The sequence below is a fragment of the Periplaneta americana genome, chromosome 10, assembly GCF_040183065.1.
Source record: "Periplaneta americana isolate PAMFEO1 chromosome 10, P.americana_PAMFEO1_priV1, whole genome shotgun sequence".
Classification (NCBI taxonomy): domain Eukaryota; kingdom Metazoa; phylum Arthropoda; class Insecta; order Blattodea; family Blattidae; genus Periplaneta; species Periplaneta americana.
Genome location: NC_091126.1, coordinates 47,960,505 through 47,975,219, shown reverse-complemented (window position 1 = coordinate 47,975,219; position 14,715 = coordinate 47,960,505). Strand labels below are relative to the sequence as shown.

The 14,715-nt window shown below is 35.9% G+C and overlaps 1 protein-coding gene across 4 annotated transcripts in view; it reads right to left on the bottom strand.

The window, feature by feature from the left end:
- Positions 1-14,715, bottom strand: part of CaMKI (Calcium/calmodulin-dependent protein kinase I) — a 940,598-nt gene that overhangs the window by 843,766 nt on the left and 82,117 nt on the right. The gene's annotated exons all lie outside the window — the stretch shown is intronic.

Here is a 14,715-nt window from a genome sequence, read left to right as displayed (position 1 = left end):
TTTCTTCGATTTTGTTATAATGAAACCTTCAAGAGAAGGAAGACAAGAGATGATGCCTAGTCTGAAGTCTGGAAGGGGTTTGTCCTGAAAGTAGGAATATTAGTGATATTCGTTTGTAATTGAAAAAAAAGATCCTGTTTATGTGTACGTGTATTCTCTAAGTGCGCACAGGCAACAAAGATGAGCTGATAAAGCAGTGTCTGCTAGCTACAGATTTTTGCTAATCAATGCTATAATATACAGTATTTAAAATTCAAAAATTAATTGCAAGTCAGTTATTTTAACAATATCTAGACAAATATCAGATAATAAAATAAAAATATTACGTCCAAAACAATGATTATTGATTGAGCTGTAGTGACACTACACGCGAGTACTAATGTTAGGAAGTAATGCGCGAATTCTTAAAGATTAATGAAAACAATTAGTAGGTTTATTTATGTTTATTGGAACGACTCATCTATACTAGCTAATATAGAAGTTCCTATAGTATTTCACAGGAATAAAATATGAATGAGATTAGTTTTGACAAAAATTGCTATTAAATGTATGCTGATATTTGCTTTTAACAATGAAACCTTTGCCAAAGAAAGGAAATTATTAACTTTGAAATATTGAACATTAGTAAGATGTTAAATTTCTGTATTAAACAATACCATTATATTCTGACGGGCTGAGAGACAAAGATGAGAATATAAATTATTGCTCATAGACAGGCCGTATATAGGCTAGAATTTTTCTCTTGAGATATGTTGAAGATGTAACTTGCCAGTTTATTTTAATTCCAATTATTGAATTGCATCCCATATTATCCTTTTTCCTTATGTACTTTCAATCCCCATATAATAAATCGTATAAAACTGGACGTTTCCTTACAATTTCAATGAACTTCTCACAGGATGATATCATAAAATTCGCGACAGCAAATCTAAATTTCAACGCTGCAGTTTCGCAGACGCCCGGCGATACTTTCGCGCCAGTGTGGGCACACTCGCATATCCAATGTACACTGCAACTGTGACAACTTAGCGAAGCGAAACATTCGCCACAGCTGCGAATATTTCGTGTCGGTGTGGGGAAGCGTTAATAAAATACCCATTAAAATTAAAGTAAACTAAACAGTATACTTAATATAATGATATATTCAAAATTATTGCCTGTTATAGAAATAAAACTATATACAAATATAAAAATGAGCATGATAGCATTGCATAATAAAAGAATTAGCAAGTATTATGAACATTACATTTGTGATGTTCCTAAGATAGGCTATGTATTTCAGTAACATTATTATTTTTGAATTCGTTTTACTATTTATATTGGCATTATTTTTTGTCACAATGTTTCTAATATTCTTTATTATGATTAGCTATTTATTGATGTATGTATGTGCAGAAATTAATCAGCTTATATTATATTTTTATTCTATAATTTTGGAATAGAAAACTTTTCATAAATTGTCCTACTTCATTCACGTACGATATTATTCTTCTCTATGTTAATATTATATTATATAATTGAATTGCAGTCGTAATTTTAATTTTAGTTCCTATTTTATTTTCTATATTAATCTTATATGAATATATTATATTACATAATTTCATTGTAGCTGTAATTTTAATTTTAGTTCCTATTTTATTTTACATTGTATATTCTCTTATACCCCCATTAATCCTAATAGGCTATATCTGAACTTCGACCGAACACGAGCGCTGCTCATTCTGTCCTCAAATTGTGTTAATATTACTGTATCTTCTTTTTTTATAATGATTGTATTATTTTATTTATATTGTAATTGAGGGGCTGGGTGCAAGAAAGGCATTTTAGAGGATGTGCCTTTTTGAGTAAACCGCTTTATTGTGTTCTCTGGTCTGTTATGCATATGATCGAGTTATAGTTCAATACTGTTATCATAGAGGTCAGAAGTACCCAAAATATAAAGGCGTGCATAGGTAACATTATTACGGTTTGACTTTTCAACATCAATTTTCTCAAAACTTGCATTTGAGAGAAGTGCCTTTCTTGCACCCAACCCCTCAATTTTATTCTGTACGTTTAAATAAATAAATAAATAAAAAAATAAACAAATAAATAAATGTGTGAATTTATTTAAGCCCTAACTTTTGCTCAATTGCTCTACTGCACCGTACACGAGCACGAGCTCATGCTCATTTTGGGTAACTTTAGTCTTCACCATAGGCTATCATGTAAACGAAAACAAAAATGAATTAATCTGAATTTGAATACGAGGGGAGAAGGAAAATGTTTCTCAATAACGGAAGTACAAATTAGTCGTAGTTCATGCACTAATATCTCTACAATTATTATAAAATACCAATAAATAAGCTACAAAAGTGTATTATAATTATATAATTTACTCTTCATAACCCTCACAATATGAAATAATAATAAAGTAACCATAACAGTAAAGGCAACCACGCAACTAATGAGATTTTAAAAATTCCCCTTGTCACTTTTTTTGTTCAGAAGCATATTACAAGGTGAGGCAGAGGAAACTCATGTTTTTCGATCGGCTAGTATTCGGCAAAGAGGAGGGGTTGGGGTTTCCGCCACTTATACTAGTAGACAGCTTCGATTATGCAGTTTCAGTAGCCATGGCGCCGTGGACCTTGGAGCATCGAGTGTTTGTCTTTGAAACTTATATTGAAACAAAGTCCGTAATTGCCGTCCCATTTTGGTGATACCCATTGACCGCCTCGCTCACTTGACTTGTCCGTATGCGATTATTTTTTGTGGGGTTACCTCAAATCAAAGGTATACAAAAACAAACCCCGCAACATCCAGGAACTGAAAAATTCCATTCGCCTGGAAATCCCTAATGTGGAGGAAGAAATGTTGGAAAGAACAATGCAGAATTTCGAAGTGAGATTGCGAGAGTGCATACAGAATTAAGGGTGTTGCTTGACGGGAGTTATTTTTCGGAGATAATTCAGATTTGTCAACAAAACTGCATTCTGCAAGCTTTATTTAAGTGTAATTAAATTTTGTTTAACTTGCAAATCTATTGATTTATTGTTATTTGAAAAACATGCGTTTCCTCTGCCGCACGTTATATTTATTTCCATTGATTATGAAAAGAATACATACAAGAATTAGAGCAAAACTTGATCGATTTTACAACATAACGAGCACAACGATGTAACAAATGGCGTTGTTTAACAAAACAAATGCATGAAGATTACGAGACTTCAGAACATCTTCCTCATACTTATGGTAGACATTCAAGGCAGTTCCCATGCGCTATACTATGAGAGGAGAGGAATCCATATACGAAAGCAGCACAATACCTACCCTCTAAAGTCTGTTTCTCATTCCCGTACATCACCTCACACTGCAGAAACTGAGCTATTCTTAAGTCCATCTATTTCGTGCGAATACTGAAACTTCACGTGCGCTGAGTTAACTCAATTAGTAGAGCATCTGGCTACAAACTAGGAGAGCGCGGTTTCGAGTCTTAATTTTTTTTCTCCTGAATGTTCTGGAGCCCATCCATCATCTTTGAAAGTAGAGCCGTCAGACCGAGATGTTAATCACTTTTTCTGCAATGCGCCGAGGTTAAGGAAACTCATCAACTCCATTACGTTATATACGTGCCTTTATGGCACAAGGCACGGCCGTCTGAAAATTTCACCTTCACCAAAGCTTTTAAGTAGTTCATGAAGAAGTTCAAATAAAATCAATCAATTATAATAGGAAGAAACTAAGTAATTTGGTTAATTAAAATAATCGAATTCGTCGTTGTAATAATCATGTAAAGGACTAGAGGCATTTAGACTCATTTCGCTCACACTTCAGTGTGTTTTAGGCACCGACAAGTAAAGAAGCACTGATTTTATTATAACTGTTCAGAGTCGTAATTTATAGGCATATAGGTCTATTTATGTTATTTTATGCTCGACCATGCCGAAATGTAGTAATTATACACCTGGTAGCAGTCCTTTCATGCATGTCATTAAAGTACACCTATTCATTAAAAGTTCAGGTTTTCGATTATTCTCGGATATGCAATCGAAAGACGAGGGAAACGTCACGGAGGCTGGAAATCCAATACTGTCGCAGAAGGTTATGTTCTGTTTTGGCGAATCCTCGGACCTCACCTCATCTCACTACATCTCGCCAAAATATTAAAAAAAAAATTGCACAACATTGTAAAAATTGTAGAAAATTACTAAATTGTAGAACTATAAAAATCTGTAAAAATTGTAATTGTAATATTGTAAGCTTCATTGCTCATGTAAGATCTATGGAATAAAATAAATAAATGAATGAATAATAATTAGCGTTAATTGTAAATAATATTCAAATAAATTCAATTTGTCATCTCGTTTTTCAATTCTAAATCAATTCCCAGGTTTTATCAAAATTAGTTCATGTTATTCTCTAGATTATATCAAAGTCAATGACAATATTGTTCCTCGGAAAAAATCAATACTTTCGCGTCTGCGCACATCTCACAATTTACGAGCTATGCACAAGGTCATTTCCGCTCTTCAGTCAGATACGAATAAAATGAATACTTCTGAATAATTTCAAGTTAGAAATATGGTCGAGCATAAAAAGTCGTATGAAACTTGCCTATAATGGTAATTAAGACGCTCGTATGAAAATTATGAAACTCGCTTGCGCTCGTTTCATAAACAAACATACTCGCGTCTTAATTACTATCATTATAGGCTCATTGCATAATGTACTATTTCATAATTATGTTCTTCTTTTCTGATTTTTGTATTACCCGATTCATTATGCCTTATGTCCTTCAATATAGCAGCATAGGAACAATTTTAGTAAGAAAAATTAAATATTTGAAATGTATCAAAGAGAAATAAGACAATAATATTGAGAAAAAATGCAACATTTTTTGTGTTCGATGAAAATAGAGTCAAGAATAGCCTATAATGTTAACAAATTAGGCCTAATATCTCATCGCAAAAAAAAATAATCGAGAAAAGACGTAACTTCAGTACCGGTATGCAAACTCATATAGAAGAGGAACAATGAAATAGCTAGGTAAAAACATTTCAGTGATTTAAGTTACGGTCGTTAATTATATGGACATCAAAATTTTATGTTGACAAGAAGAATAGAGCTTACGAGAGTTAACTCAAAGGAAGAACGAAGGAGTTTAACAAGATGACATTATAGAATATGGAAGTTAAGGGACAGAATGGAATATATTGCAAAGATGTTTGTCCCTTCTACAGCCAGAAATTAGACGTGGCCCACATATTCTTATTATGTGAAGAAATTCAAACTTAAGGAAAGTATTTATAAGAGAGAAAACTCAAACTAATCAATAGAATAGGTTATCATATAAGAAATTACACGAAACTGTAAGTGAAAATAATTTGTAAAAAAAATCTATTTATACATACTTAATATGAGATGGAGTCCAGCACCGAAAGTTACCCAGCATTTGTTTATACTGGGTTGAGGGAAAATCCTGGAAAAAAAACCCAACCAGGTAACTTGCCCCGACCGGGAATCGAAACAGGGCCACTTAGTTTCACGGCCAGACGCGCTAACCGTTACTCCACAGGTGTGGACATTAGATCGATTAACGTCGATGGAATTGGTGATAGCGAGATGAGGCCGAGGATTCGCCATGTAATTATCTGAAATTTGCATTACAGTGGGGAATACATGGGAAAATCTCAACCAGGTATTCCGCTCAAGTGGACTTCGAACCCACGCCAGAGCGCAACTCCGGATCAGTAGGCAAACTAGCTAACCGCCTGAGATGCACCAGTGACCCGCCTCTGCTAACCGATGTACAGTCCAAATTTCACGAGAGGATCCCTGCGAGGGGAGTACGGTCCTTGCGGGGTAAGAGGAGAGAGTAAGCCAGTAACTCAGCGTTCTTGAAGGAGCGGGTGGATGGGAGTGATGTCATTGGCCGGCTGGGACAGACAAGACTCAGTCAATGGCCGGTCGGTTCCGTGTCGGGATAGATTATAAGAGTGGGGGAAAAACTCGCATTCCTTGCTCGGATCTTCTCGTGAAATGCGGACTGTAGTAGTAAGGTTGGAGAAACAACCGGTGCATAAAAATTATTCAGTATTATTTACGTATTATAATTAATGCTCTGAATGTATTCAATGAACTTCCCCAGATAACGATACAGCATGACAAATAGGAAAGTTACAAAATATTCAGCACTGGTAAGAGATTTGGTTTTAAAATTACAAAATGTATGTTAAACAAACTTCATTACGAGTTTAAACAAAGTTTTCAAATCTAGAAACACTTTGGAACAAAAAATAACAAAAGACAGCTTTGGCGTACGTATCGGGCAAAGTGAGAAATAACTGCGTTCTAATTTTAAAAAAGCGTTCGAGTCGCAGAATTTTTTCTTCTGAGAAAACCTTGACAGTTAGAGAAAAAAATATTTTACTTTTTTTCCTTCAGTTATCTTCATGCTCTCTCGCCAGTATTTAATTGGCAGTTTATATCACTTACGCACACACACACACACACACACATAGGCCTATATACACACACATACATAATAATCAATATCCTGACAACTATTAGGTCGAAAGGCCTGTTAAGCCGCATTTACACGAGGCCTATTTTCGAGACAATAATTGTGGACGATTGTCCCCAAAATGTTGCGAGACAGTTACCGCCCAATCAAGTGAATAGGTCAACGTTCAACTTGATTGGGCGGCAACTGTCTCGCAACATTTTGAGGACAATCGTCCACAATTATTGTCTCGACAAAAGGCATCGTGTAAAAGCGGCTTAACGGTCTTGTTTTCTATCTCTCTTTTTTGAGGTCTGCCGAGGATCTTTTTCTTCTCGGGCAATAATAGCATAATAGCCAGACATTATATTACAATAAAGATATAAAATAATCCAGAGAGTGCTTTATTAACACAACTAGACATTCCTTTTCATGGCAGCTATACAACTTTAACATTTATCTGAATCATCTAAATAAATACCACTTGTCAGTGGATTCAAACAGAAATGAGGTAGTTTTAAGCTTGAACAGCAAAAACAATGACTTACAAGAACAATGGCGATCACGAAACGCGCATTAATTTTGTATCAGGACTTCAGACATTCAAACAAATCGTACAAGTTTGCCTCGTCAGCATGCACAGTACAATATTTTCAGAGTCCATTGAGCAAATTCCTACAATAACTCCACGATTCCACGAACTGAAGAGATGGATAATTTATGTTATTCTAATGATGTGAATGACAGAGAAAGCTTTTGCCTTAAAATAAATCGCTTAAATGTTGATTCGAATTTTTGTCTTATAAGTAGGTAGTTAATAGATGTCGACAAATAAAATACTTCGTGGAAAATCAACAAATGGAAGTATTAAATCACCGAAATTGTGGATAAAATCTGTTTTTGCAAGTTGCAGTACGTTAAAACTGTTGTAAATATTGAAATTTAATGCACGAAAGGGTTAATGACATTCGAGTGGACTTCGAAATGTGTCACAAAAAGTCTTCGAAAGCGGAGGGTGGTGACTTCACACAATACATTTAAATTTGGTGAGTAGGCGTAGTGTCATTTTTATTTACTTATTTATAAATCATTTCCTATAATCCTCTATTATCCATTAATTTAAAAGCATATCCAATATTTCAATTATTTATTACTTTAACGGCTTATTCTATATAGTATCCACTTGGGGAGCTACGATAGGTAGCGAAATCCGGTTGCGAAAGCCAGCTATAACGCCTGGGGGAGAGCATCGTGCTAACCACACGATACTTCCTTTCTGGTTGGATGATCATCCACCTCTGCTTCGCCATGTGAACGTGAAGCAAGCAGCCGGCTGGTCGGTCTGGGGACTTCAAAGGGCTGTGGAGCCCACGGATTATTATTATTATTATTATTATTTTTTTTATTTTTTTTTTTTTTTTTAGTATTGGACTAGCAGTGACAAAACCGGAGGGCTAACGACGGACTCCACTTTACGTTGAATTACATAATATTAAGGTCCCCCCCCTCTTACTACGGCTAAGTTCCCTGGTGGATACATTATGCAGTGCTAAACATTTAATTACTACGTTTTCATGGAGTATTCAAATCGATTTCAATACCACTCGAACCCTCTTCATGCAATTTTCGGTACGTATTGAAAACTATTTCAAGTTTAGAAAATTATGATGCCTAACATGTCGTTAGCATGTTAGTCATTCTGTAAGCGTTGGCTATGAAATACGTTGCGTTTTCTAAGTGACGCGCATGAAAACTTAATATAACGGTCAATAATACAGTATGTTTTTATTAGAAAAAGGAGCATCTTCAGCGGACCTCTGGAAAAAGAACTAAGGAAGATACTAGTTAAGTGTTTTGTGTGGAGTGTGGCATTCTATGGCGGCAGAAACTACATATGACGAAGTGAAGAGAAGCGAGTAATACACTCTACTCGCTTTTAACAAGCAAGCAATTGTAATGTTGAAATAATTCAATATAACAAATCAAATTTGCTGCTTACATAATGTTGCTTTCAAGCAGCATTTTTTTTACGGTCACTAATTTCATTCTTTATATGACTAACATAATATCACCGTCTTCTGTGACCGAATTAATATGACTACAGTATATTATTCTGAAGTGACAACACTATTTTCTAAACGTAATTATCCCTTCTCAAAGTTCAATTTATTCAGGCACTGTACTTGACCACTTCAGAGCAATATAATGTAGTTTTGTTAATTCGGCCACAGAAGACGGTGATATCACAGTCTACTATATACAGTCACGAAGCTTGAGTTTTGAGGGTGCTAGAAACAATAGACTATGACGATTCTATTTTGCATTGCCTGTAATGAGGCGATATTAGCTATCCTAGTGGTGAGCAACTATCTAATGTTTGCATATTTACTACGTATTGAGCTTCGCGACTGTATATACTAGACTGTGGTGATATTATGTTAGTCATACAGAGAATAAAATTCATGACCGTAAAAAAAATGCTGCTTGAAAGCAACGTCATATAAATAGCAAAATTTCATTTCTTATATCGAATTATTTCAACATTACAATTGCTTGCTTGTTAAAATGTGTATATGATAACGTTATGCAATTTGTGTTATTTTGTGTGTGTTTTTTTTTTTGGAAAATATAATTTTTTAATGCTCCGCCATAAGTGTTGTAACTAAAATCTTATGCATCCCTCGTGTTTATCGTACGGCTCGTCCTCCCCCATACGTTACCTACAATTTGTTTATGTTTTAACTGTGCCTAAACAAGACGCTCTACTGTAGTTTTACTTCATTTGGTTAATTATGACAACTTAATTACAGACAATCTTGGCTTACAGTTTTGTTTCATAAATCTCAGAACGTATGTACAACACCGTATGTCAGGGATCGCAATCGTGTTCCTCTCCTAAGAAGTGATGAGAAGTGTTGAATACAATGGAAACGTCCATCATCGAACATAATTCATACGTCCTAAAAGGACAGCTCGATCTGGACTCTGCTTAATAGCAGCGGTCTATAACTTTCCACCTGTTGAAATATTTAAAGTGACTTGCTGCTTTGTTTGTGGTCTCCGTATTGATAACGTTCGAACTAGCCGATCGATATAGCGTATAGAAGCGACTACAATTAACTGTAGGTCACGTTCAAAAATAAAACAGGCGTGTATCTAATTAATCATCCTAATCAGCCGTGTAACTTCAAGTGGAGTGGAGTCGGCCGCAACGTGCTTCGCAGAGCAGACAAATTCCTTTAAGCTATATACGAGGACAGTTCCAAAAGTTGAGATACACTTACGAAAAAAAAAATGAAAATTCTATTATTTCTTATAATTATGTACCAAGATGGAACTTATTTCTGACTCATATCTCAAAATAATCCTCAAAAGCATCTTTAGACATTTGTCCCACCTCCAAAGTAACCTCTGCATACGAATATTCGGCCATATCTTACAGCTACAGATAGTTCATTTTACGAGGAATACTTGCATTACGGGCCAAACGGCGGAAAAATTGTCAGCTGCGCAAACGATCTTGACCATGACGTGTCCTGTACAAAGATCCAGGTTTCAAAATATGAGCCGTTCAGAGCAGAAGTGGTGTAAGTCAAAAATGGGTATTGAGGGTTAAAGTAATTGAGGGATAAAGTAAACATTCTGTAAAATACACCGCACAGTAGCAATTAATATTCACTTCATTTAAACTATTAGTATTCAGTGGATAGCAAGAAGGACATATTAATTGCTACTCTGCGCTGTATTTTACAGAATTTTTACTTTAAACCTCATTACCCAATTCTGACTTACACCACTTTTGCTCTGAACGGCTCATATCATGATTCAGCTGAATTTGAAGTTCGCTATGGTGTACACGTATTTTGTGAGAAAATTACTATACTACTAAAGAATGAACTTATATAGTAGAGTGTTACGTAAAGAAAAACAATTATAGCAAATGCGACGTAGATTTGTGCGCAAATTTCCCAAATTCAACAATTCTTAGTGTCAGTGTTTCGAAGTTAATGAAAAAGTGACGTACAACAGGTTCAGTGCAAAGAAATCTCTTCGTCGCCTAGCTCAAGAAATAAACATATCCTGTCGGTTACCTCACGAAGCAACCAAGCTAATTAAATTCCAACCATATAAAATAGGAATATTATAGATTTATTAGCCTAATTTGTCCTCCAGAATAATATCTGCAATATTGACAATTAATATGAGGAGAAAAATTCGCTCCAGCGCCGGGGACCGAACCCGGGTCCTTGGTTCTACGTACCAAGCGCTCTGACCACTGAACTGTAGTTCAGTTGCCCGAATTCAATCCACAGTACCGGACCGGCCACAAAGGGAAACATTGAAGGAGGACCGGTCGGTCCGGTACTGTGGATTGAGTTCGGCGTAGCTCAGTGGTCAGAGCGCTTGGTACGTAGAACCAAGGACCCGGGTTCGATCCCCGGCGTCGGAGCGAATTTTTCTCCTCAAATATTAATATAATGTAAGGTTTGTGCAAGAAATTAAGCAAACAGATTTTGCCCCTAGAATACGGCTCTGCAATTGATTTCTTGAAAATGTTTATAATGGACACCTTGATCCACAGTTAATGTTTGTAACTGATGAGGTATGTTTTCTCTCAATGGTCATGTCAGTTCTCGATATGTGCGATATTGGAGTGATGAAAATCCGCGTACTATACAGAAAGTTCCGTTACACAGTGATAAATAGACTTCGAAGTTCGGGTCCCAGCTGGGGAGATACAGGTTAACCAATAGCGGAGTATTGGACGGAGGTGGGGGGGAAGGCTAGGGTTTGTTTACCTTTTCCATGTATCGGATGTATTCATTGCGCTGTCTGTCTAGGTCTGGTTGGAGATATCGTATGTTTTAGCACTCAAGCTGGGACAGTTTGGGCATCCTGAAGTCATTGCGAAGTCTAAAACAAAATTCAGTTCGAACAAATTTTTAAACACACATTACTGAATTCTTTCCACATATAAAACCTTGAATACTTCACCGAAATCCCTCTGCAGAGAACGTTTGACTAGTATTACACGAGTGCAATTTCCCTCCTTGAGTAAATCAAACTAAAGCCAGATTTTTTAAGGAAAAAAATTGGCTCCTCTAATAGCTGAGTGGTAGAGCGCGGGTTTATATCACTCTGCAAGCACTGGTTCGATTCGTGTTGATTAAAAGGAGAATTTTGATGGACAACGATTGGAGAGAGGAAGGATTTTTCTGGGAAGATTTCACATTACGTACATTCCATCAACACTAACCAAAAATATAATTTCACGGCAAGTTTTACGAGCTTTAGTGTTACGTCGTGTATATTCCCAGCTTCTCTATGAAATGCTTACGACATTAAACCGGTAACAGACAGAGAAAGCCAATGGACAACATACGCTGGCATCCCGGAATGTTCCCGCTGCTGAACGGTAGCATCCGATCAATGGCCATGGTGTCAATCAAATGTGGTTTAAGTGAATTCCCGCTGATATTCGGGGATGTTCTGGGATATCTGGTGGTTTTCAAGGATCTGCTTCAATCATCTATGTGGCATCTTCGGAATTACAAAAGTGGCTCATATCTTCTCACTTTTATCCCACCAATACCTACTTATACTGTCAACAAACAAAACTAATTTTGCCCATCCCTCAGCACTCTCAAACAAAATAGTGAGAAATTGAAAAACACTAATTAAGATAAGGGAAAAATAAAGGTCCTTGTAATATGGGGTCCCCGCATTTCAGTGACTGGTAGGATTATTACCGCGATATCACTGGTGCAGTGTTTGGAATAAAATCGTATAATTATATGTTACAAGATTTTGTTTGATGTCTATTTCATGAGGCGCCTACGCAGTCCTTCCTGCACCCTTATACAATAATTTTACAATTTTTACTTCTGCAATGGAGGCAAATGTAAGGCGGATTTGATTAACGTCCGTGATAGAATCATTGGCGATTATGGTTAGCATAGCAGAATTCTGAGGTAGCAGATGACCTCCATGATTAACAACAGTTCATTTTACTAAACCTTCAAGTCTATTACAAGGGAACTCAATTTATTTAGTTTATATTTTTTGGATAGTCATACTATGAATTAGCAAACCTCAACTATTATGGCAAGCATGATTACTACTTCACCATCGAAAACTACAATCAAAAGCTTCTGATTTAATAGTATTATGATGTACCGAAGTACATATGGTATTTCCGTGCAGGGATTCTGCGTTACCATATGAGGGGATTCGATCCGGCATTGGAGCTGGAATCCGGTGTGGCTTAGTGGATGAAGCGTCAGCACGTAGAGCTGAAAACCCGTGTTCGATTCTCGGTGCCGGAGAGAATTTCTCTCTTCTATCCATCCTTCTGATTTTATGTTTCAGATACCGCAATGAAGTGTGCAGTGTGTGGTGGGGCAGGTTTTCTCAGTGTACTTCTTTAATCCACGCTACTCTCAGTGCACCGTTCCCTACAACTTCAATTATGTTTCAATAACTGATTAGTTCCCGCAGTTAGAAATTGCATATATATATATATATATATATATATATATATATATATATATATATATTTGTTTAGTATATACAGTATATAGAATGAATCTCAAAATCTCAAGTAAAGCCATTAATTAAGGCCGTCATTCTTTGAGATATTTCAAACAAAAAAGTCTAATACGATTATCCTCGTTTTTTCTCCCTTTTCGACATAAAAATTATTTTATACGAAACATTTCATAGCGTGTTTTGCGAAAGTCACCAACTGAATTCCCAATATCCTCAGTCCATTTTAAGAGAGCGGTGTATTATGATAACAAATGATTGAGAGAATATTAGTTTCATACTTTAAATATGCAGAATCAATGTAACTTTTCGTTCTGAAAAGATAATTTTCAATTTTACATTTATTTAGATTAAATTTCTACGCATTTAAAGGACAAAACAATAATTATTCCAAACATTTATTATCAAAATACACTGCTTTTTTTTTTTAATTGACTGAAGATATTGGGAATTCAATTAATGACTTTCCCAAAATACGCTATGAAATGTTTCATATAGAACAATGTTTAACTCGAAAATGAAGCAAAAATGGGAAAAAAATGTTGCAAATTTTTCGTTCCAAATATCTCAAAGAATAACTTCCTTTAAATTAATTACATTCTTACGGTAATCTCTGTATAACACAGAAAAATAGTTTGAGGTACGAATATCTGCATACTACATGAATCTGAAGAAAATATTGCAAAAATGAGAAGTCGATACTTCACTTTCGTCTATATATATATATATATATATATATATATATATATATATATATATATATATATGTTCTCAAATACACGTTGTGCAAAACAGAGCTTGAAAGAGTATGATAATATGCTAAAAGCCACCGTCGTAGCACAGCGGTAGCGCGTTTGCCTGCTGATCAGGAATTGCACTTGCGCGTGGGATCGTTTCCCGCTTGGACTAGTTACCTCGTTGGGTTTATTCCGAGGTTTTCCCTAACCGTAAGGCGAATGTCAGGTAATTTTTTTGACGGATCCTCGGCCTCATCTTGCCAAATACCATCTCGCTATAATCAATTTCGTCGACGCGAAATAACTCAGTAGTTGATACATCGTCGTTAAATAACCAAGTAAAACAAATGTGCTAAAATCACGATTTTAATTAATAGGTACTCTCGTCACTAATACCGGCTATTCACCCTGCGACAAAGACCACAAGACGCTAACTGGGCAGCTGACAGAGCCCCTGATTTTATCGACTCCATCCCGTGCGGCGCTCTACCCTTTGCGTAAACTTTCACCAAATATCTGATGTATGTCCATGGTTGCAGGCGATCCCTCGTTTTTTATATTTAATCTCATTGATTCCAAAATTCCGTATTGTAAGTCAAATAAGAATCACGCTTAATTTTGTTGAATAACAGTACACTTAAATACATAGCTATCCTGGCTATCTTTAAAAGCCAACAACGCAAAGATACTTTTCAGCTCTTAGTACGTGTACACAAGTGACTGGTATACGTGCAGATAGCCTCATGAGGGCGAGTTGTAGGATGTCTGATAACAGAATGTGAGCTGCCGAGTAACATATGTAGGTTACCTCGCCTATAGCCCAAGTGTTAAGGCTGATTCACAATAAGGCGGGAACGGAAACGAGAACGAGAACGGAAATATTGTTAAAATAAATTTATTTAAATTTAACTATTCACAATTAACTATTGTGAATGCTCACATTTAAAT